Below are 26,052 nucleotides of genomic sequence, written 5' to 3' on the forward strand. Positions count from 1 at the left end.
TCCTTATATTCCGTCTTTGTTCTTCTTTATTCGCTACGCGTCCTCACTGAGATATAACATGTATTAATGAAACGGTGGGGAGGCTTAGTGTATCCATGGGGACCAAGGGACTCGATAGTCGATAGTTGATAGTTGATAGTCGAGTTCAGGAACAATGACGAGCATCGATAATCGCTTTCTTGTTTGTTGTAAGAAAGAACAAGTGATGCCAATTATGGGCCACGGACATCAATTAGATACTCATCAAGATTTACAATCAGATAGAACCACGCACTAAAAGTTTGTGAGCTGAGTTTATGAATTTTAAAAGATATCTCCCGAGTGATTTGAATCGCTCGAGGTCTATGGGAGGCATTAACCATAAATCCCGGCTCTGATGCCTGAAAGGCATTCTGGATGTCGATATGGATATTGATCTTCCATAAGAGCCGAAATTAATATTCTGATGGAAGTTATTTTACTTAAAAGGCTTGAGATCTTTGTTTATGTTGTAATTTGGTTTGGTTTAAGGTATGAATGGATTATTTCATGCATCTGGGGAATTATAGTCGATGATATGTTTTATTGAGTTGATGAGATTATTTTTACTAATCATTTGGTTCGTTCTTAAAAAAAAAAATTTGATTTAGTTTGAAAAAATGTGTTAAGATGCACGGAAAAAAAAAACTCGAAAAATTAGAACATATTATGTAACGTGGCGCTTCGTGATAAAAACTGGAAAAATTACAGTTTCAGATTGTAATTATTACAGATTTTATAAAAATTACATTGTAGAATGTAATATTTACATTGAAAGCTCTGAAAAGTAACATTCAAAATTTGAAATTAGAAAATTGTTGTTTTGAACTGTAATTTTACTAGTTTTGGATATGACAGGACACTTATTTCTATTTATAATGTAATTTTTTGAGTTTTTTTTTTCCGTGTGTTACGAAATAAAATCTTCTTTTATAATTTAGATTTTTAATTTGAAAGATGTCTTACTTTTGAAAAAAATCATCAGTTATGAACTAATTCTACGCATCGAGAAGGCTTAAAAATAAAAGCGAATTTTTGAATAATTTTTCCTGAAGAGGCTTTTCAATTAATTGATGTAAAAATGGTCATATGTGGGGCATTTTAAACCAAATTCAACATTTTCAAACCAAACCGAGAAATTTTTAATTTTTTCTACCAATCTAAAAAAGAAGCTATGAATTTTTTAAAATAATGGCTTTTTTTCTTTAATGATTTTTAACTTTATCAAAAATTGACTTATGGGGAGGTTTTTTTTAAATTTTCGTTTTTAAATAAACTTTTTGAAAAAAATACTCAAACAAGAAAAAATTGATTTCTTAAAAATCTCAAGAATCTACAAAAAACTTATCCTTATTCTCCAACAAAACGTGGAAGATTCCCAGCGGAATTCGGATTTATGTCCCCTGCGACAAAGCCACGAGTGCTGGAACTGGTACTAGTGCTCTTACTCGAAGTCCGTGTACATCGGGGATAATCTTTGGCGGCCGTTAATCAGAACGGTACAACAACACGACGCGCCGGGACGTCGTTCCTTAGTTTACCTGACTCTCCCGTGATCCTCGAGTTGAGCATACCCGAGGCAGATCCACAGGGTATAGGATAGTATAGTGCACCATCCTCGAAGGAGAAGGAGAAGGAGGAGAGACTTTTAACAAGGGGAGACTCATAAGTGAGTAGAACAATATGGGTGCAGCTCGGTGCCTGGCATGCTAAAGATCTCTCTCGGCGTTGCGCAAAGCCGAAGCTGAAGCTTCTATTCCAATTCCCCGTATGGTGTATTCGATATTCTGTATATGTACTATCACCAGTCGAGCCTACAGCTCACTCGCGTGCCGTAAATTTCGAGCTCGTGCGGCTCGTACGTGTGCCCCGAGTGTGCACGAAGTGTGGCACAGTAGGCGAGCCTGGTGAAAGAGTTTTGCTCAAAAGACATCCTCTCCTCGGGTACTCCGATCATGAGCTGAGCTAACCAGGAATCCGGGGGTTTTATTTCTCCAGCCACATCACTTGTCAAGCATCTACTCAGCGCTCCATACCGGTAGTTTAATGCTTTTTAAACACATACAATACCGCATTCTCGACATCACATGCATACTTACAGTTCCAACTCTAGCTGAGTTTCAGTTCGAGCCGCTTTTCAGATATCACTTGTCCCGGTTGACCCATTCAATTGCTGAGTCAATTGAATCAATAGTTAACAATTTTTGGTCAGAAAATTTAGAAACATAACTCATGATTGAGGTTAGCTCCAATGCGAATAATTTAATTGTTATTTTATATTTCTTTAGATTATTGGATGTCCAGTCTAATACAACAAATTTTCTCTAATTTTTCGTAATATTGTTAGCCTGTATTTTCCTCCAGGCATAAACAAATTATCCTCAATTCATATCTAAATTTGTCATTAAAGATAAATTTGACTGAAAAAATAATTCGGACGGCCCAGACCAGGACTCGAACCTGGATCTTTTGGTTAGGCGTCAAAGGCTCTACCTGTTAAGCTATCCGAGACACTGTCCACAATTACTATTCAGTCACCTATTAATGACAAACTCAACCATGAATTGTAGTTCTAATATAGTATGATGTTAATTTTTGATCTATAGATTTTTCCTTGACCTCCTGTCAATACATTTTTAAAGCCGATAGTATTTTCAGTCTAATTTATCTTTAATGACAAATTTAGATATGAATTGAGGATAATTTGTTTATGTCTGGAGGGAAATACAGGCTAACAATATTACGAAAAATTAGAGAAAATTTGTTGTATTAGACTGGACAGCCAATAAACTAAAGAAATATAAAGTATTATAAAACCAGTCTTTAGAAAAAATAAATACTAATTATTATTATTTAAAAAAAAGTCCTCAAAATACTGTTGTATAAAATTCACTTTACGAATTTAATCAAGATTTGTCGTGTAAATGTTATTGCTTCTTAATTACTTTTACAGCTTTCATAAATAAAACTTATGTAAATAATTCTACTATACCCACGCGGATGCGCACTCAGGAATTTTGATTACATCTTACAATTAAACCGATTCAATCAGTAGACTTCTCACTCACCGGTTGAATCAGTGAAAATTCCAGTGATTCATTTTAAGAGACTAGCAGCGCCATCAACTGGCAAATCGTGATCGTCACGTCTTTGAGAGACAAGCGAACAACCAGACAGTTGTGAGTAGTATAGGACACAACTCTCGAATTAAATTAAGAGAATAGAAGAAAGGAATAAAACGGCTTTTATTTGCTGTAGAAAGAATATAAGAGGAGAAGCTGTTCTTTAAGAGAAGGGGAATGTGATTGTGATTGTATGGTGACTTAGCGTTTCTGATTCTGACATCGAGGAAGTCACGCTTCTTCGGTACTGCAAACTCCAAGACGATCCCTGGATGCTGGATGGCAACTAATAAATTGGCACAGAGAGAGAATTATCGAGGGAGAAACACGTCATCAGAAGCCATATCCACATCCACATACGAGTACCAGCTTACCAACACATATGCACCTGAACTTAAGTGGAGCCAGTGTACAATCTCGTTAAACATCTATCGAGCAATAAATTTCAAATGGTTTAATTTACGAAGAACGAGATAACGAAAGTGACTTGATCCAGTGAATTGATCGTTACCGGTACGGAGGATCTCGGCTCAGGAATATTATCTCCGAGAGATAGCGATAGAGAGAAACAGAGAGGGGAATATTTATGTGTAGTGGATTTTTTAGTCTGCAATGCTGATCATGAGCACGAGTCGAGCTCTCGATTGCTTACTTAATAGTTTAGTTGTTTGAGTTCCTGGTTCACCTGCAGGCACCACTTGTGTGCCACTCCCGAGCATATTCAGGCGCACCACTCCGCCTAGTGGAGTGTAGTCGAGTCAATATGCCGCCTTTTCACTCTTGAACTATGTGGTGCAGTCGATTTATATGTTGAAGTGTAAGTATGTGAGACATATTATTATCAAAGTTCACTTACTAGTTGAGGACGCAGGCCCGAATTACAATGCTAAGGCTTTTCTTGTCGTGAGGGGAAGGGATCTGCTATGTACCTGTGCTGCCATTAGGCCTCTATAGGTCAGGTGAGGATTTCCGAAGACCCAACATGGGGGCGTGCACGTGCCTACTTCAATATTTAAGTAATTTCTGGCTTTTATAGCCGCTTTGAAGGATTATTTGTGCGTTTAGCGAAAATATGTACGTTGCTTTTGTTGTTATGATTGATATTTAATTATTAATTTATATTTAAATATTAATTTTCTGAAGAATTTTTAATTTTTAATAAGAGAAAAATTATTTTCTAGGGAAACTTTTTTTAAAGTCTATTTATGATTTTATAAAAAGACATATGTAATTTTTTGACAAAATCTAGTATTTAAAATTTCCGACAGATGGCGCATGATCGATAAATTGTCTCGGTACCAGAGATTTAAGTTTGAAAAGTTAAATAATAGAATAAAAATCATTTATGAATGTTCTGAAGTAGCTTATTTGACACTAATTTTTAATTTAATCGAATAATAAACCATTTTTTGCTCATACATAATAATTTAATAATATTTGATGAAAAAATTTGTAGAAAAAACTAAAAATTATATTAGTCTTACGTAAAGTCTGATATGATCATATATGAAATTTTTCCACAGGTAGAAAACATCTCAATAGTGCGCGCATCAAAAAGAGGGAGCATCTTTCTTATGAAAATTCATAAATAAATGATAAAATAATGTAATAAAAAAATCTATTGAGACATTAGCTCAGAATGAGGTGAATAAGAGGCTTGATATTTGCAAACAATTTTATATAATTACTGAAAGGTGACGACCCTTATTTAAATACCACGAGGACCGTGCTTACGCCTTTATTCGCTTGTTAAACTATCGCTCGATACCTACTTGAGTTAATACCTCTACTCTTAAACTTGTGCGTTTCCGTGTTTTTGATGCTTATACTTCTCTCGCACACTTGGGCACACAAACACGCCGCGATTACGGGAGAGACCGAGGTTGAATTACGACGCAATGTACCATTAAATATTACCTCCTTACCGACGCAAAAGGACGACCCGAGACCTTGGAATTCAGCTATTTCTTCACAGTCATTAACTTGTTTATTAATGCTTTTTTAAAAGTATAAATAAGCTTGTACTTTTATAAGCCTAATTAAAAAATCTGTTCTTAAATTCGTTTAATCTTGTTTTAAGATATCTTTTTATTTTATTTTTTTACAAATTATCTCTCTACTTGGCATGCAAACCGCATTGCGGGCTCGGAAATTTTGCGCGGGAGCCGCGGTCAGCCGCGTTTTTATTAACTGCCCGGATACTTCCGGGACGTGCTGTACTTTTAAAACTTCTCGGCAATTGTATCAAGTCCCCGAGTGATTGCCTGCCCGCATTGCAGGCTACCACTCTGATAACTATTTTATAATCACCTGGAAAAAATTTTTACATACTACTTAATCATAATTTAACATTTACATTTTAATTTTTTCAAAAAGTAATATTTTTTTTTTGTTTTGTTGATATAATATATTAATAAAAATGACTTATTATTACCGATGTTTATTTTGTTATCAAAACATATAATTCTTTATTCCTGTGCTATTATAATAATTTCGGACTACAACTTGTCTTATTTGTCCTACACAAAAAAAAAAATGTTCTTGAATCAAGTATATAATTTTGAAGAACTTAATATTCTTGATTTGAGTAGAAAAATTCTTGATTTAAGGAAATTGTTCTTGATTTAAGGAAATTTTACTTGATTCACTAATAAAAGGATTTCTTAGCATTTAAGAAGATTTCTTTGTATTTAAGAAATCATTTCTTAAACATCATTTCTTAGTATTTAAGAAATATTTCTTAGTATTTATAATATTTCTTAGTATTTAAGAAATATTTCTTAAATACTAAGAAATCCTTCTATCAGTGTTCAAGAAGTTTTATTTTGAATCATGTTAATTTTTTTTCAGTGTAACAAATGATTTTTTTTGAAAATTAAAATAATTAAAGTTCAAAATTTTTTTATACTCGACGCTGTATGCAATTTTTGGTCAAAATTATAAAATAAATTTCGAAATACAAAAATAATCACTCAAAGGTTTGGAATTTGGAATGCAAAAAAAAGAAGATTTTTTTAATTGATGAAGAATGGGGACGGAAATGAAAGGCAATGACGTGTGATGGGAAGTACAAAGATGAATTGTGCCTCATTGTCGGGGCGGTAACTAATATTAGAATAATAGTTAGCATAAGAATGTGAATGGGGGTAGAGGTCTCTGGGGTCGTTTTAAAACCTGCAAAACCATTTAAGAGTCAATGATAATGTAACCGTGATTAAATACTCTGTGGTGCTGGTGCTGGTGCTGGTACGGAGATCATCGAGGGTTTTCAATGCCGGGGGGCGTGTTCGATATTCCCTCCGATTAAACAGCTTGAGACAACAGCAACAACCGCTAAGATGTTTATTAACTAATGCTCGACATTAACCGAGTCGTTAACTTTTCGATCCCGATCAAGATATAACTCCCATTCTAAGCCTATAGGATACTCTGTCCTCCATTACATCTAATAGCTGAGTTATCTTTGCAAACTTCGAGACCTTTCATATTTATTAACTTCATTTTATCCTTTAAATACTGTCATTATTTATTCAGACCAGACTAAGACGAGTCTATCTTTGCTTGACTGAGTAAGTTACAATAATTATTTTGAATGCGCCAGATTAGATTGATTTTATTTATTTTATGTCTTCTACTTTTCTGCACATCATTAATAATATCAATGGTCTCTCACATATTCATTCATTTATTTATTTTATTTGTAAGATTGTTGATTGCAAGGTACAAATTAAAATTGCAATGTCGCTAAGATGCTTACATCAATCACTTGAGGGTACTGTTTTTATGATGGATCATGAGACTCGTGCTTTAGATTGTAAATAATACACTGCGAATATAGCTTAAGCGAAAAGTATTAAGAACTAAAATAGAAATACTAATATTGGATATTTTTAACTGAAAAAACTTTTTTCTATATTAATCTGTTATTTATTAAAAATTAAATTAATAAATAAAATTATTTCGATATACTTATGTAAATTAAAAGGAATTAAGAAAAATTATTTTTAAATTTATTAAAGAAATTAACTGATAAATATATTATAAAATATAAAAACCATAGCATTAATATGTAGTTTAAAATATTCATTTTTATCTTCAAGTTTTCTTACGCAGTTAATTCCCGTAATTTTTATTATTAATAATGCATTAAATTGCATCGCGTGTAATTGAGTTTTAATGAAAGACATTAGGCAGATTAAAAAGTTGTTCAACAACAATTATCATCAATTAAAACCCCATTATAACTAACCTGGCAAAAAAATCGAATTATTTAATTAATAAATTTAACAAATTATTGTAATGCTCATAATGGAGGTATTTTTTGAAATAAAATAGACGACTTAATTGAATTACTGATAATTTTTATAAATAAAAAAAATTCTTAATCGAAGCGATAAAAATTGTTTCAAAATGAGTGTAATTTTTTTTTATTGCAGGCTATAAATAGCGAAGCTATTAAAGTTTTTAAATATTAAAAATTTATGAGCTTTAAAAAATATCGTACATTAAAAATTCGAGACAATTTTAAATAAAAAAGGAAATTTTTCTGAATAGCGAATTGTCTCTGAAGATAAAAAAAATTAAATTTAAGTGTACTCATTTCTATGCAACGCTATTTGCTGAGCTCCGACGGCGAGAATTGAGAGGATGTGATTCGGCAAATAATAAAAAACGAACAAACAAACCGAATGAATATTGCAGAAACAGAATATTAAATTAATATGTGAGCTTATAGATAAAAATTTTAATGAAACGCAAGTCACGTGAGAGAAGATTCACGTTACGCTGCAGAATATAAAAATACGTGAGAGCCAAATTAACCCGACAAAGTGACTCTATCACCGGATAATCCTTAATTAGTGGGACTAATTGCTCGCGGGTGACTTGCCACGCGGAAAAGGTTAGTCAAGTGATTTATCAAGAGTGTGTTGGTGCTGGGTAGTTCTGTCCACATGTGTGTGTGTGTGTCTGTGTCTATATATTTGTGTGCTCTTCCGTCTTAATTGAATGCAAGCTCGTGCAAGGCAACAACTCTTTGTGTGCCACACCACAAGATAAAAAGAGAGATAATCTCATTGAGGCGGTTGATTTTCTCATACCGGTGTTGGTTTGGTCTCATCCTCATCTTCATCCTTATTCTCAGGAGTGTTTAATCTAGTCGAGGAGGTAAATGTTTCAAGAGTTGATTGAAGAATCAATCAGACACAACACACCCGACTCACAACTAGATCGGATTCGATGCACTTCCGTGTTTGCTGAGATTGATCTTGGGTTTTATTTGAAACGGTACACAACACTTGGCTATCATCTCGTGTTATTCCAGGCTTTGCCATGCTCTATGATCAGCAATTAAATTTAGATTAAATAAATACCGGAGAATTATTGCTTTTTAATCGCTTCGGAAGGTTTTAATTTATGATAGTGATAGCTATAGGATAAAGACCAGAAAGTGATCAACGATCAACTATCAGAATAAGAAATTTTTTTTCTTTAATGGTAAATGGAAAAAATTATGAATTGTTCAATTAAGTATATAATATTTTTAATCAGAAGTTTAGAGTATAAAAATAGCAGACCTAGAAATTTTTTAAACTATACATTTCAAAAAATTATTTGGTAGGATGAGATAAGACAAGTTGTGGTAACAAATTATTATATTAGCGTAGGGATAAAAAATTGTATGTAATAATAATGATAACATAACATAGGTTATAATAAGTCATTTTATTTATATAATAACATATGAGCAAGATCACGTCAACTGGACCCCCTATTTTCCACTTGATTATGAAAATTAAGTTCATGTATTTTTTTTATAAGTATATAGGGGAAGGGGGGGGGGGGAATGGGCCCGCTAAAATTTTCAATATCCAAAAATATTTGGGGGCAAAATGGGCCCCCAACATTTTCAACTCTCAAAGTGTTTGGGGGGTATAATGGACTGATTAGACTTTAAAAACCAAAGAATATTTTTCAGTTAAACGTGTTCTAGAATTTTTGAATTATAGAAAAAATTATCTAGGTAAAGTACGAACTAGGTCGCGAGTTAAATAACATCATTATTTACTATATTTTTTGTTAAAAAACTATTTATTTTACAGAAGCTTCCCTGACTATTTTTGGGATGGTGTGTGTGTGTGTGTGTGTGTGTGTGTGTGTGTGTGTGTGTGTGTGTGTGTGTGTGTGTGTGTGTGTGTGTGTATGAACGTAAACCTCTCATAACTTTTAAACGGCTCGACTGATTCAAACGGGATTGACAGCAATTGAAAGAGTTCCTTTGCCCCTAAATATTTTATAATATTTAAGGTAATTCGACTCAATAGATTTTGAGTAATCTCGAAAATAAAATTTTCAGAAAATGTTTTTTTTTTTTAATAAATTTTAATCTGCTGAATCAATCGTTTTCAAAAACTAATCAGCTCTTAAGCTTAAAAAACTGCCTCGATTGCCGTCAACGCGATCAAAATAGGTCGATTCGTTTGTGAGGTATCGTGAACAAAATAACAGGGAAAAAGTGTTTTTTTTTTTTCTTACATAACTCCGACTTTTATTCCTGGATCGTTTTTGATTCAACGAGATAATTTTTAGAGCTTAAAAAATCACTTCAATCGCCGCCAATAACGTCAAAATCGATTGAATGGTTCAAGAGATATTTAATTTTAAAAAATTAAAAAAAGTATTTTTTTAACACATCTTTGAAATTTCACGTCCGATTGTTTGGTTAGTAATATATTACTATATTATTAATAATAATATAATAATGTCTCGAAAGATAAAAAAGTTTTTATTAACCAAATTTAAAAAAAAAAAAAATAAAATAAAGTTAACAAATGTCTACAAAATTTAATATTTATTACTAGTTCGTTTTTTCTATTTTTCTTTAATAATAGATAATTTACTAATTTTATTAGTCATAATATTGATCATAATAATAATAATATTTGTTTGATAATTATATTTTTAATTGTTATTTTTAATTATAATTAATCAAAGCTGTAACATAGTCTGACGTTCGACGGCGCGGTATTCTGACAGCGCCTGGCGCTCGGCGCGCTGTGATAAATAAATTTATATTGTTTAAACAAATCGCGAGCAGTGAAATTTTTTTCTGAAATCTTGAACTTTAATAAATAACGCATGTAATCGATAAAAAAAAACTTCATTTTTTCACCGAGAAGTCAGTGAAATTTTCATTTGTTAACTTAAAAGTTAATTAACAATATGATAATAAACAAATAATTTTTAGTTATCAATATTTTATTAAAATATAAATATTTTAAAAACAAATTTTTCAAGTCCCATTAATTTAACTTTAACGGTTGATTTACAATCCATTTTTTAATTAAAAGTGCCTAAAATTTTCATTGTAAAAAAAATTATTGTTAAAATCGAAATTTTTAAAAATCGTTTTGGGGATCATTTTATCTTGGTATGTACTTATAAAAAAGATACATGAACTTAATTTTCATGATCAAGTGGAAAATAGGGGGTCCAGTTTACGTGATCTTGCTCATATATAAATCAACAAGACAGTTTTGTTATTGTAACAGAACCCTTTCGTTAGTTCAACAAAACAGTTTAGCTGAATTACCAAATCGGTTTATTGAAGCAAAAAAATTGTTTCAAAGGGATATAAAATATTTTTTTTTTAACTATAAATGTTTTGTTGCAGTAACATCAATTAGTTAGTTGGTCTGACAAATTTTGTTGTTAAACTAGTTCAATAAATTAATAAAAATAATGTTGTTCTATAAATGTAGAATATCTTGTTCTTCAAAATTTTATTTTTATTACGATCCAATTAGTTCATTTTAGAAATACATTAGTGACCGTATTGTTAAAACTCACAATTAAATCTATATAAAAATACTTATGAATTGTTCTCGTATCAGCCGACGAGTGAAATTTTTTTTTTAATGTGATTGAGCTAAAAATAATAAAAAAAGTGGGTTTTTTTGTTGACAAAATTTTTTAGTTCAGCAGTATATATATTCTCTGCGTCAATAGCAATCATCATTAAAATACACCAAGCATTGGAGCCGTAAAGATACTAACAATTCTTGCGTTATACACCGTTTTGAATTCTTTTTCTTAAAACTCAATTTTACTTCAAGAAAATGGGTAGTAAAGAAATTTTTATTATTCTATCAACAATTTTATTGAATAATATCTTTTCAATTTATGGGTACATATTTCACGAAGCAATCAAACGGGTTGAACTATATAAATCTTGTGAAAGCGATTTAGATTGCTTGTCATTAGACTACGCACAATGTAACACGAATGAAAAGTGTGAGTGTGTTAATAGGTTCGTTGCTCTTGAAGGACAACGATGTCTCCCTCTCGTAGGAGGGCATTGCACGAAACCTTCCGATTGTTTCATCAAAAACTCTCACTGTGTTAACCGTTTTTGCGAATGTAAGCCCGAATATGCACTACAATCCGAACAGTGCCTACCAAGTAAGTACAAGTTCAATTATTTAGAAATTTATTTAATGAAAATCCAGCGACTTTTAGAAAATAAATTTAACGAGTAATTATTTTTTTTTCAGCGGTCTTGGGACAAAAGTGTTACACGGACATAGATTGCAGTCTCATCAATTATACCGAATGTTCTTTCGAAGAAAAATGCATTTGCAAGAAAAATTATGCCATGATAAACAACGTAACATGCCTCCCTCTTCTAGGAAGCTATTGTAAGAGTGGTGAGCGTTGTTTTGCTCAAAATTCCGTTTGCCAAGACAACAGATGTCAATGCAGAGACCATTTCGTTTCTGTGTCAAACCATCAATGCGAATTGAGTAAGCAAAGATTTTCTTTAAACATTTAACAAGGGTTACAAATCTTTTATGCTCGTAGGTTTTTTGGGAAAAAAATGCAACACTGACAAGGATTGCTCCGAAATAAGACTCGCTCATTGCTCGAAAAATAAAACATGTTCATGCAAAACCGAGAAGATTTCTCACGGCCATAGAATTTGTTTGCAAGTTTTAGGCGAAAGTTGTAACAATAATAATGATTGTGCGTCTAGATTTGCAGAGTGTACAAATTATCAGTGCAGATGCCAAAATGGTTATACTCCAATTTCTGATTATGAATGCATGGAGCGTAAGTATATCGAAAGAATTTATTAAAAAATCAATCATTGAAAGAAATTTTTGACTTTTTTGCAGAGTGGAAATTCGATATGTATTATAATTATTAAATCAATCATTTGAGGACCACAGATCTGTAATATTTTTGACACAATAAATTTCAAACTTTGCAGAATATAAGATATTAATCATTAAATTTCATGTTGTATTTTAATAATGTACATGGTAAACTAAAACAAAATTATTTTCACGAGTATCGAGTATTGAAACATCTCTCGCTTTAATTTAACATACGGCGTAAGATAGGTCGGTGCTCGCACGTGACTAGAGATCGGGAGATTTCTAATTCGGTCGGGATTTAAAATAGCAAATCTAATCCCGAATACAGCAGTAGAGCAAATCGGGTGCAGCAGTAGCTATAAAACTGATAGTGCCATATATATAAACACTCGGTTCTTTAGTATTATATTTTATTTTATTTTATTATATTATATTATAGTATATCGAGTATCTGAACTGTCTGGGCATCGATCTATCGTTTCAACCAGGAATCGATTGGGCCATCGCTTGAGCGCACATATAAATACGAGCTTATATTATAATGAGATGGAAAGTGAGCGCTAAATTTATCGAACGAGCATACGCGCGAGACTGCTGTGCTGCATAATCCGTGCCTCGCTGTTACAGTTTACAATCGCAATAATACCGAAAAAAAAAATAATATCAATAATAAAAATAAAAATAAAAAACGTAGTGAGGGAGACCGAGTAAGAGAGAAAGCTTCAGCGCTATCCAAGAGGGGGTATAGTACCAACAAACTTGTACGAGCTACAATAAGCTCATTGTCGATGCATGCAAACTCCACTGGGCCGCACCTGACTGCTGACATCCACGTGATCTTATCGAGTGGAAGAGGACGCCTGGGTTGCGAAATCGGCAATAAATTTTCCCCTATAAATCCTCTTTGACTAAATTCGTGACTGAATTTTTTTATTTTTTTTTTTATTACACTTAAATAGTTTTTGCACTAATCTATCTTGCAGATGGATGGATGTTATTGCCCGAAATAGTTTTTTTTTATTTTATTTTATAAGTATCGCGTGAAGATATTGAGCGTGCTAGATGTTATGCAGTTATTCCGCGGAAGAGTCCTATCCTATGATTATCCCAAGTATATCCTATCTATAGGCATGGTTAACCTCACCCGACGTGTGGATTGTTGAGATGAGTTTGAATCTAGTGTGTGCATAAACCACCTTGAATTCAGTGAAATTATTAAGAAATAAGCGAGCGAAACGGAATGAAGAAATTATAAAAATTAGCGAGGCATATGTTGGATATCGTATAGTGCCTTTACTCTGTACAAGTGGTTCACGGGTAGAACTCGAGCTGCTAAAGTGCAATTAATTCAAAGAGCATACCTGCCGAGAAATCACCGATTATTTATAACGCACGAAAACCCCCTATCGGTAGACTGGAATAATTATATGTAATTAGGATATTAATATGCGATCTAGTCGACATTTTTTTAACCATTAATCACTTTGGCGTGGTCTTAACCTCACTACTCACTATTCTGAGAAGGGTTTTTTTTTTCAGTGATTTACCTTGAAGAAATATAATTGAGACGGAAGTATGAGAGTAAAGATTAAAATTCATAAAAATTATTGTGTAGATATATATTATTTAACATTCAATCAAAAAAAATACTTGGTTGAAGAAAAATTTTCTTTCTTAATTTTTAATCTATTTACTTTTAATTAATACAAAAAATAAGTGAACCATTTAAAACTTTAGTTAGTTTTTTTTGTTTGTTTAGAAAGATAAAATTTTAAACTTTGAATTTATGGAAAACTTAAAAAAAACCATGAGATTGTATTTTTTAACAAATAAGACAGACTATTAATATTAATTAAATAAGAAGAAATTGAACACGTTAATGGAAGGGTAATTAACAATAATCAGTGTAAATAACAATTCACCTAAAATTTGTTTTATTATAATTAGCAATAAAATCAGCAATTAATAAAATTAATACCTGTAATTTAATAGAGTAATTAGATAGATGCGAGGCGACTTTCTTGTGCGTCACTCCACTTAATAATTCAGTATTAATAAATACATTAAATAAATTGAAAGCTTCATAATTGCTGGTCTATAAACTGTTTAAAAATACACTATAAGATATAAGTCTCAACTGTGAGCAAAGTGTGATGTCAAAGAAGCAAATCGCGTGATGTCTTGAAGCGAACGCGTAATAGAAATAAAGTTATAATTACAAGGCAGTAGACTCGGAGTTTAGTACAGAGCTGTCATTAAACATCCACACCGTTTAATTGTATCTACTGACAATTTTGTTCGCTTTCATCCTAATCAACTAAATGCTTTCCTCATCTGCCATGCTCCTTTCATTAAATATAACCTTATTTTCCGAGCAAATAATAAAAACATTTTTAAAAATTCCACTTTAATTGAATTATTATTAAAAACAAAGACAATTATAATTAAAGAAGTAGGTGACAGGTGAGGAAAAAAGACAATATGAAGAAGAAGAATGAATAATCTTTTGTATTAATAATTTATTGTTTGCATCTAATGATAGGAGGAATAAATCTGATATGTTTGTAGTGTAGTCGGGTGTATTTGCACAAGAAAGTGAGGATTGTCGCTACCGCTTGATTTATGAGTGTACTGTTAATTATTGAGTATGCTAATGTTAATGCCGTGTAATGTAATACATAATACCATAATACCAAGTACAAATCGATTGTAGGATGCTGGTTGGTTGTTGGCTCTATGGTGAGCAACTAAAGGCGCGGTTTACTCTTCGGAGCAATAATTATGCTTGATACGGTGATTCTAATGCCATCAGAATGAAACCCGCCGCGAAATAATAAAAGTTAGTGAGCTTGTATGAGTGCAGATCAGAAGGCTCTGCCGCGAGATAATTAACGCCCATATTATACTTTATACTCTACACTGGCATTGTACGGACTGGATTCTCTGTACTAGTATTTTCAATGTCTACTGTGTTTGTATTTAATTGGGGTTTGATGTTTAGTGCTTGAGAATAAGCAATAGGCAGAAGCAAGCCAGTTTATACGGAGAATCACTGCAAGGACAGCCTTTGTCATTCGCGAGATTAATTTTATGAAATTTTAATGCTGAAGAATTGAGAACGTTCTTGCGCTATGCTAGAATAATAACTTTTTATAAAATTTATTTAAGATTTAATCGATTAAAATGATCAATGAAGAATTTCCTACGGAAAAATTTTGTGATACGGTTTGATATGCCCATTTACATTTTTCGACCAAAAATACTTAAAAAAATTTCCGATAGATGGCGCATAATAGCTAAATCCTCTCCCTAGAAAAAAGTTCATTTTAAAAACTTAAGTTAAAAAAAAAAAATATCTTCTTGACTCTCCTTAGAAGCTTATCTGACATTAGTTTTCATTTTAATCAATTACTACAACAATTTTTGTTCAATAATAAGAGAAAAAATTTTTTTAAAAATTGTAATAAACAATTTTTTTATTCCAATTCATAGTTTGATATGGTCATGCATAAAAATTTTTTCAGGGGGAAAAAACATTACTATTAAACTTTTCAAAACCCAAAAATAAAATTTTTCATCTATCATTAAACCCTTATAAATGTTCTTAAATGATCATTAATGTTTTAAAGGTAATAATTTGAATAAATAAAATAACTTGGACTAATTTTTTTGTTTCTAAGATTTATGGGATCTAATGGTGATCCAAGACATTAGACACAAGACATTACGTCGGTCTCGAGTGATATGCACATGAGACCCTGAGATCGAGCTCGCGGTGGAATTTTCTCCGAGCATAAGCATGCTCATACCTGTACTTATGTTCATACTTATGTTTATAATATGACTACAATATCATTGTGCATTACATTACAGAAGAAATTAGGAGCAAATGTACGCGGTGATGTGATGCTCTAACGAGCGCGCCGAAAAAGTGGATTTATATGTTCGCGGTCGTAGTAGCTGGGTAATATAATGAAAGAAGATGAGACAGAGACAAGGACAAAGACAAATACGAGGAGAGTAAGTGGAACTTGGGATGGGAGAATGTGAGATCTAGTTGTTTGTATAATAAGCAAAGTATATAATAAGAAAAGAGAGGAGAAGATGAAGATAAAGAGGGTGGGAAGAAACAAGTTGAGTATAGGAAGGTTACGCGGTTAATCTCGGTTCCTCGTCGCGTCTAATCATAAAATCCACTGTTATGTGTGGTATGGTGTGGTAAGTATAATAGTGTTTGTGGAACTGGCGGCTTTCGCGTCGGCATACACCCGACCGGCTCATTAACATGCATTCACACTGGAATATTTATGACGGGATACATGCCGTGAGGCTCTTACTTGGCTCTTGGCTCGTGCGGCGGATGTACATGCCCCGAGCACAAGTATATCTAGATCCTCACCAGATAAATACACTCTAAATAAAAACACATTCTATGATCAACTCACGATGCTTATACTCTCCACTGAGGGAAAGAGAGAGAAAGAGAGAAAGGACTTTTCACTTAACTCATGGATTTACTTAACTTGTAAGATCCAAAATGTATGTTAGGCACTCTCGTTGTTAAACCCATCCACCGCTGAGGTTCTTTTGCTTTGCTTGTTGGAAACCATTTTTATCAGTCCTCGGTGTCTAACGGTAACCAAGGAGCTGGGACGTCTTTCACACGTTCACCGAGCTTCATTATCATCACCACAATTAAAAGTCAACTTGAGTTAATAAATGTATCTATAAATAATAGGGTGGCGCAAAAAAACCGACTATTTTTTTTTTTTGAGTCTCGAGTGAAAAAATGTTAGTTTTTGATGTTATAAGATCTCTTCAAAGGACAGCTTAACAAAAAATTTTTAAGAGGTCGCTCCAAATTTTTTTAAATTTCAAAAATCGTCAAAAATCGAATTTTTTTTTTTAATTTTTTTTCTCGTTACGTCATAATTTTATAGATAAAAAAAAAAGGTTTTCCTGAAAGTTTCAGTTCAAAATGTGAATTTTAAAAGGTCGCTCATAATTTTTTTTTTGATTTATTAATGACTATTTGATTGGATTAGCATTTTTTGACTCTGAAGTTTAAAAAAAAATATGAGAGACCTTTCAAAATTTCAATTCTGAATTAAAACTTTTAGGAACTTACTTTTTTTTTGGTCTATAAAATTATGACGTAACGAGAAAAAAAATTAAAAAAAACAAAAATTTCGATTTTTGACGATTTTTGAAATTTAACAAAATTTGGAGTGACCTCTTAAAAATTTTTTTTTGAGCTATTTGCTCTTAAAACATCAAAAACCGACATTTTTTCACTCGAGACAAAAAAAAATAGTCGGGTTTTTTGCGCCACCCTAATAAATAAGGTCATTGTCGCTTCTAAGCAACTGGATCAGTGAAAATTTGCTCGTAATACTTCAAAACAATATTTTTTTTTAATTTTGATAGTATTCGAGTCTATATATTTTTCACAGCCTCTACTTCAGCATGACAAAAACAAATTACTACAATTTTTATCTATTGAAAATAATCTTTAAATCTCAGAAGCTCAAAGAAACCTAATAAATTACTGTTCGTTAGTAAAAATAATAAAGATTTATATACATATAGCCTAAGAAAAAGTTTTATCAAAGTTGAGAACTCTAAAGCTGCCGGATAAGGATCTATAAAACGATGACCACCTTCACGAACTACTTGTTAGAATAGATAAACCCGGAGCATTGAATTATTTCCCTTATAGAGCACCTGGCTGTTAGATATCCCGAGGGTTAAACTTGGAAAGGACGAGCTAATCTCGTTTGCAAGATTCAACGACTCGTGGGATATTCAAGTTCTAGCTAGGTAGATTCCCACCCTCGCTGATCAACCGGTTGGTCGTTTGATACTCCGGCGAACACCAATGTACCGGTGAAGTGAAAACAGTATTGAGTTTATGGAAAACGAGTGGTGTTGGTGATGGCTCCACTTCCACTTCTGGTATGAGTGCGAATCTTCGGATGCAAATCACACGTCGGGCCACGATTGTGACTAGACACGCGAACAGGCTGCCGATAAATGTATAAACCAACACCGGGAATCGGTATAGGTATAGACATATAGACAGCCAATTGGAATACAGCCCTTACGTAAACTACTCGAGTTCGCTGTTTGCAGTTAAACACACACGTGATACGGACTGGAGTGTGCGGGAATAAATGCCCGGTGTAGCTGTAACAGGTAACCATTCTTGTAGCTCGAGCTGATTCCTAAACAAACAGACATGAGAACACCATACTAGTAACAAGTAAACTCTGCACTAGTACCCAGGCTTACATTATACATTTTTTAAACAAATTATAGATCCTGATCGCCGCTGGATGCTCCATTCCTTTTATTTGTTATCTTACTTATTTTCTTGCGTTGTTATAACTCTATTTTATTTGCTCACTTCAATGAAGCGGCTCAACACAAAAAGATCTGCTATCTTCATCATACATATTTGAATCTGTGCATATATGTAAATACTTATGTATAGTATGTATATGAATGGTAATCCTGGAATAACTGTTTTTCTGCATACGAGCATATCTTCGAAAATGCTCCAGATAAAGATCATTTTGGATACTAACACAAAAATCGTTAGATCAATCAATTAGAGTCTACTCTCGATAATTTGACACTCGTTAATTTGAATCTCTCGATAATTTGAAAAATTTTTCCGGTCCCTTGAAAAATACTCGATAAATTGAATAAAATCAATGATAATTGGTGCCTTCGGTAATTTAAAGTTGAAGAAATATTATCTTGCTCGCCAATATGTCATAATTTGAAATCTGGGCTTGCCTACTCTCTATAATTTGAAGCGTTTATCATGGACATACCTGTCATTTGTTTACATACATGTAAAGACCTGTCAATTGTTTACATAAATGAGATATGAGTAAGTTCGCATTCTCTAATGATGATTACTTCGCAGCTCTCACCACTATCGAAAATTCTTTGGACAATGATAAACTAAAGTCACTCACTAAAAAAAAGATTACAGACTTCTTTTTGAAATGAAAATTTGTGAATAATTGTATTATTGAATTTATTTGTTAATACATAATAATAATAATAATAATAATATAGAAATAATAAATGACGAATTTTGATCAAATTCTTATTTCCTTCAGTCCCCCCTCCCCCTCGTGGTTATTTAAACACTTGTTATTTTGAACTCTTGATAATTTGAAATTTATCTCTGGTCCCTTGAGTTTCAAATTATCGAGAGTCGACTGTACTAACAATTTATTGTGATAAAAGACTTAGATTACTTGAAAGTAGAGCACCGCGTTATAAGGGACATCGGAGAATTTTTTCACGGGTTAGTACAAGAAAGGACGAGTCTTAGCTACAATTGTAGTTAGAATTTCTGAAGAAAGAGCAAACTTTCTTGTTAACGTAGTCCATAAGCAAAGTAAAGCTGGAAACTTGGCTCATAGAAACCAGAGACAGGGGACTCAGCTCTCTGATAATCCATTTCAGACATACACAATGTGTCCATACCACGAAACGTGTGAGAGAAAAATAGCGGATTACTTCTTGCGGCAGTGTCGACATTTGGATCATAAACATCGCGGGATACGAGTTTTTAGGTTGACGACAACGCGAGCCAGCAAGGTCTCCCGGGCAACGACTCAGAGCACTTCTTTTTTTCGTCTTTATTTCCTTTTTAGTTTTTACAACTGAGATACGAACCCCTCAAGTGACACCACTTCCCGCGAATCTTGCTGGATCAATGCCGTTCTCTTTTTTTTGGATTGCACAAGTTCTTTTTTGAGATGCACTGTTTCGAATGAAGAACCAATTTAAGTTTAGTCGAGAAGTCAGGAAGCGATTCGTTAAATAATAGAAGAAGTATAGGTATCGATAACAGTTATAGTTATGTTATAGAATGATGATAATAATAATGATGATAAGATAATGCATAATGTATTATAATGTATAATGTATGTATATAGATATTATCGAAAGCCCTCGGAACCTTTCCAACGACGATTACGTACAAATTATGGGCAATCAGTGGGAAATGAGAATCCACCTGCTTCCAGGAATGCATTAATAACATCATTCCTTTCATTCCTCGATCGGTGTGCCGGATGGTTCCCGGTTGGTCCGTAATAATCGCGCTACGTGCCAAAACATCTGATTACTTGACGTGAGACAAATGAGGATTTAATGCCGCTGCTGTATGGATATTCAATAAATGTCGAAACTTTCTATACACTCTTTTTCCGGGTGTCACTGTTATGTTATTGCTTCGATTATAATCTTTTTCTCGAAAATAATTCAATATTGCCATTTTAAGACAAATTTAAGTTATAATAATTTAATTTCTTGAGCATTAATGTTCCAAGGTGTTGAAAGTTTTAAATGAATAAATTTTTAAACAAAATTATTAGAATCATATAATTTATCCAGGATATTACGGCAGGATGAAAACATGTCAGATATTGCAAATATTAATAATTGAATAATTTCAAATAAATGTGTTCAATAATAAATATGAATCCTGTATTTTGCATGCATATGCATTTATCGCGGAATCAATTATATTGTAAGCGTTAAATTTATTAAACCACTTTGCTGATGCTGGGTCTTTTAAATCCAAAGTTAAAAGCTACGCTGGCAAAGTTAACCCGTGAATATGGAGGATGAAAAGTTGGTATAGTGTATCTGCATTTATATCGTGTTTGTGTATGTATATATTATGATTATGAATGTAGAGGTCATGCAGGAAGATAAAGTTAACTTTTAAACCGTCTACCGTGTAGGAGCAATAATAATGCTCGGTGTGTACGGTGCGTAATACACGCGCCAGCATAATCCACCGTTATCGTCGATGCAAATTAATAGTTGGAATCGGGCGTGCATAATGCGCGGACGATTCATGAATTATACATCGCCGGATGACTGATCTACCGGCTGGGTGAATGGTGAAGCTGCGGTGTTTTCCTCGTGCCGACAGAACGACTGCCATCCGAGTGACTTCATTCCAATAATATTTATCACATTGTCTATTCTGGTCTAATTTTCCGAGATAATTATCTGCATTGTTCTGCATGCACTCATAAAAAAATCTGTTGTAGTTACAAATGAATTTACTCATGTCAATTAATTTATTAGTTCTTTTAATACCAAAAAATCTATTTGTTGTATAAATTACAATTTTTTCAGCCTATTGGTCACAAGTCACTAGTGAATCTAATTCAAGCCAATAGATGGACACTCCATCTTCCCTATTGGTCAAGAGATTTCCTCTCTTATACATTATTTCGATGTAAATCCATCTATTTGATGTATTAACAACGATAATTTTGTTGTTCCAACAATATCAGTTTGTTGTTTCACTTAAATTAACGCATTACCATTACTTAGCTGAAATTTGGCCGACAACTTTCAGCATTCTGACATTTTTAGTGCGTAGAAGATTTAGGCGACCATTATTCTCGATGGCTTCGAATAAAGAGCTCTGAAGTGTGTCATGTGTATCGTTTACGACAATTATCCGAGGATTATTCGGAATATTATGCGAATGTCGAGAAATTCAACAAAAAGTAATATTCAGTGTTGTGGCGTGACCCAGGTCGTTCCGTTTAGTAAGGCCGCATCTGAGATTTTATCTTATCCGGAGCACAAGAAAATTGTTGAGTCGCAGGGGGTCTCTCGTTCTGCTCTCGGCTTCAATCTCGATCCTCGTTTTGTGTACCCGGTTGACCCAGGAAACGTATTCAAAGCACGCATTCGAAAGATGTCGCGCAATCCACTGAATGCAGTTCATTGTAATAAATAGATCTTACTTCTGAAGAAATAGAGAAATAAACAGCCTTACGCTATCATATTTACTATATTCATGATATAACGTGATGAAAAATTTTAACTATTGACAGCTAGATAAATCACTTCATCAGAAATGAAGTTTCAATCTGAAAAATGATCTTTACAATTGATCCAGGCTTGACCTGTGAATTTTTTAGCAAAAAGATCCAAGGTGTAGAAAAAATTCTGCAAAATTACAGTTTGCGTTGCGTCATTATGTTTTTCCGTTGCGCTGGGCGCGAGCGGCCATGCTCTTCGCAACAACAATTTGTCGATTATTATTCATGCTGGACGTACCTCCAAGCTTTTATCATTTTTATGTCACGGTTTCGAGGCATCAATCATCATCATTATTATCATCATCATCATCATCACTTGCGATGTTGTTTCTTGAGACAGGTGTGGAAGCACGTGGCGATTTTTCTAGATTCGCTAATCGAATATAAGTGTCCGTAAAGTACACGATGATTGTTATTGTCGTTGACTAGAAATCAATGGTCAAAAGTTCTCAGTAAATTTTTTTCAGAAGAATTTCTTTTATTTAAAAATTGTTGGTCCTATAAAAATCTGTAATTTTTATTTTTTAACGTATATTTTTGACATAAATATTTTTTATAGAAGAAATATTAATTGTATTCAAAATCTCGATCAAAAAAACGAAGTAACGGATTAGTTAAAAATGATTAATTAATAAAAAATGACGATGAGCACCTAAGTTACGCAGAGAGTGTTATAAATCATCTGAATTCACTCTGACGAGCTAATAATAATGCGTCGGCGTTTGTGCTAATTCAACGAGTTTCGCTGGGGGCAAAATATATTCTACAGAGGAATCTGCACATATGAGAATTCTCTGGTGTGTTTCAACTAGCACGTACCGATACATACATGCCATACTGGCTGAATACTTTCTCATTCTCGGTTTGTAACACTCCGACAAAACGTGTGCGTTGCCGGAGCACATCTGAGATCTGAGATCTTGGATCGGACATGAGTGCAGCATCTATGTGATGCTTGGTGCATATACATGTATGTACAAGTACACGTGCATATAATATAATGTAAATGTAAATGTATGTGTTGGGCACGTTAATATAAAATAAGATAAAGAGAAGCATTGAATAAACTCGTGGGAAGTGCCCTGGCGCCCTAACAGCACGCGGAACGGAAAGACACCGTAATCACCGGGACCTATGCTAATGATAACTATTCGACGTAATTGTAAATTCGTTACGCCCTCGATAGAAAGTTATTCGCGAATCATTACTCCGATTTTCCCATTATCCGACCGGCAACCAGCGCAATGTAAATCAGGCAACGCGATATCCCTCGCAGATCAAGTCTTCCCTTCGATATTGTCTCTGCTTCGGTCAATCGGACGGAAGATTATTTAATATACCATACTAACCATGAAATGTAATTTTAAAAAATTATTTGATTCATTACTAAAGATGTTTTTATTTATTTAAAGTTATACGGATTTAAAAGATCAAAAAGTGATTTTTTGAACTTTGTAAAAAAAAGCACATTGTTATTCAAAACATAGCTGGAATTTTATTTAAAGAGCACGATGATAAGGTATAAATAATGTCAACGATGGATGGCGATGTTTCAATCACAATCTCAACTTGTATCATTCCTAAAGTTTTTTTCATCAATCTCGTCCTCCGACAACGAGCAGAACGATGACAACTACCAAGACTAAGACTAAGACGAAGATGATGATGATGATCTTGATTATGTAGTATTGGCTAAAAGTCGTTATAATACGAGGCAATAACGAGGACGACAACTGGACGTCTCATGAGAAAGGCTTATACGGCAACTCTGAGAGCACCGATACCAGCGATCCACCTTATATGCCTCGCATTAACGTTAATTCATCCCGTCTCATCAGATCTTATCTAGATCTCTCATCTGTCCGCGGATTTGGATTGCGTTCGATAGTAACTGCGGCAATTCCGAGCCAGGAACAGCAAGGGAAGCTAGCAGTACAAGACACAAAGTACTAAACATCCAATACATATACCAATACCAATCCACGTATACATTGGTAGTTTCAGATCCTCAAGGCAGGATGAAACCAAACAGATTCGCTAAAACCAAACGGTTGTACTCGAGCATAGGGTTCTGTCGACTTCCTGTATTGTTGCGGGATATTATCGGAGATCTCAGATATGCCGACTTCTCGCGACTACATTCAGATACCCGGGAAGTGTGTCCCTGTAACTAATAGACCACCTTCTATTCGTAAGCGATCACGCCGTGGTTTGAGACACCTCTCAGGCATATCTACATACGGGCACGATCTCGCGGGGTCCTCATGCCTACGTACGTGCCTCGACACCACTGAGATGCTGACGCTCGATCAACACTCGCTTCCAAGGCTAGTTATCTAAGCCAGGTATTACTCTGGCCAGGCCCGGGGATTAAAGGAGAATCCGAGATCTCTTCCCTGGAATTTTATCTACGGCTAGGGATCAACCGAGTTGGATCATTCGCGGTCTACTTAATACCAGTATTCAAACAAACAAACTCGCACGATCTTCACTCATGAAAACGGAATTTGTTAGTATCATCAGTATTTGCCTATTGACTTGTTGAATTCATCCAATATATCACGCGTTTTGATATGAGTAACCTCATTTTTTTTTAAATTGTCTTTTGATGTCATAAACATGACAATTGTTCGGAATGATGATAAAAATTTGATAAAATCCAAAAGTTACTAATTCAAGAATTTCTAACATTAAGGGGGTATTCTAGTCTAGAAGCATGAATTTCAGGTAATTTTTTTAAGTGCCGTAAAAAAAGGCAATCAATACTTTTATTATCCATTTTTTTATAAATTATTTATTAACATTACAAGAATACAGAAAAAAATCAAAAAAGTTGAAAATTCAAAAAATTAGCAGCTGATGAAGTGGGGGATCTCAAAAAATTGGCACGTGACCATGCCCACGATGCTGATCCTCCTAGCGATCGGAAATAAAAAAATAAAAAAGTTTAGTAATCTAGAGTAATGTCGCTATAGCATGAACTAGGGAAAAGTTGAAAAAAAATTTTTTCACAAAATAGCGACTGCTTAAAAAAAAAAATTATTTTTTTACTACTTTTTTTTACTTTTTCGAATTTTTAAAAACTAGTAAAAATTGAAATTTAGGGATGACCGTAGTTCATGCCATAGCGACATTACTCTTGATTAATAATCTTTTTTATTTTTTCATTTCCGATTGCTAAGAGGGTTGGAATCATGGGCATGGTCGCGTGCCAATTTTTTGAGACCCCCCTCCCCCACTTCATCAGCTGCTAATTTTTTGAATTTTCAACTTTTTTGATTTTTTTCTGTATACTTGTAATGTTAATAAATAACTTATAAAAAAATGGATGGTAAAAATATTGATTGCCTTTTTTTTACGGCACTTCAAAAAATTACCTGAAATTCATGCTTCTAGACTAGAATACCCCCTTAAAGAAAAATGATCAAATAAAATTTTGTTGTCCTAATTTCCATATATAAAAAGAAATACACAGATATATATAGATTAAAGGGGCATGACGGTGGCACTTCGTGGCTTGAGTCCGACGCCGTGACAACATACCGTGGAAAAGCTCAACTAAAGAGCAACTCAAATAAAAAGTTTATAAAAAAAATAAGATCCTTTTAAGTTCGCATTGAATGTGTATATATGTATATATGCTCAGTAAAGAGAGACCCTTGTTGAGAACCCTCAGCCTCAGCGAGTAACTCGAGGGGCCACGCGAGGATTCCACGGATGCAAATTTAACTCGAGCTATCGCCCAGATCGTGAGGTGAGCTGCTGTAGAATAGAATGCAACATATAGATACAACAAGAGAGACGCCTGATAAGAGGACACGAGGGTGCTGCGGGTGTCGGGATCCAGGGAGGAGAAACACCGGGACCAGTGTTGAAAGC

At 33.6% G+C, this 26,052-nt stretch overlaps 1 protein-coding gene and 1 long non-coding RNA gene across 4 annotated transcripts in view; one reads left to right on the forward strand and one right to left on the reverse strand.

Moving 5' to 3' along the window:
• LOC123261823 (Krueppel-like factor 3) overlaps positions 1-26,052 on the reverse strand; it is a 252,539-nt gene that overhangs the window by 96,957 nt on the left and 129,530 nt on the right. The gene's annotated exons all lie outside the window — the stretch shown is intronic.
• On the forward strand, positions 11,317-12,287 carry LOC123261826. The gene is made up of 3 exons (XR_006508780.1): positions 11,317-11,600; positions 11,693-11,941; positions 12,000-12,287. It is a non-coding gene; the product is annotated as an uncharacterized LOC123261826 (long non-coding RNA).

This window comes from Cotesia glomerata, linkage group LG3, assembly GCF_020080835.1.
Source record: "Cotesia glomerata isolate CgM1 linkage group LG3, MPM_Cglom_v2.3, whole genome shotgun sequence".
Lineage (NCBI taxonomy): Eukaryota > Metazoa > Arthropoda > Insecta > Hymenoptera > Braconidae > Cotesia > Cotesia glomerata.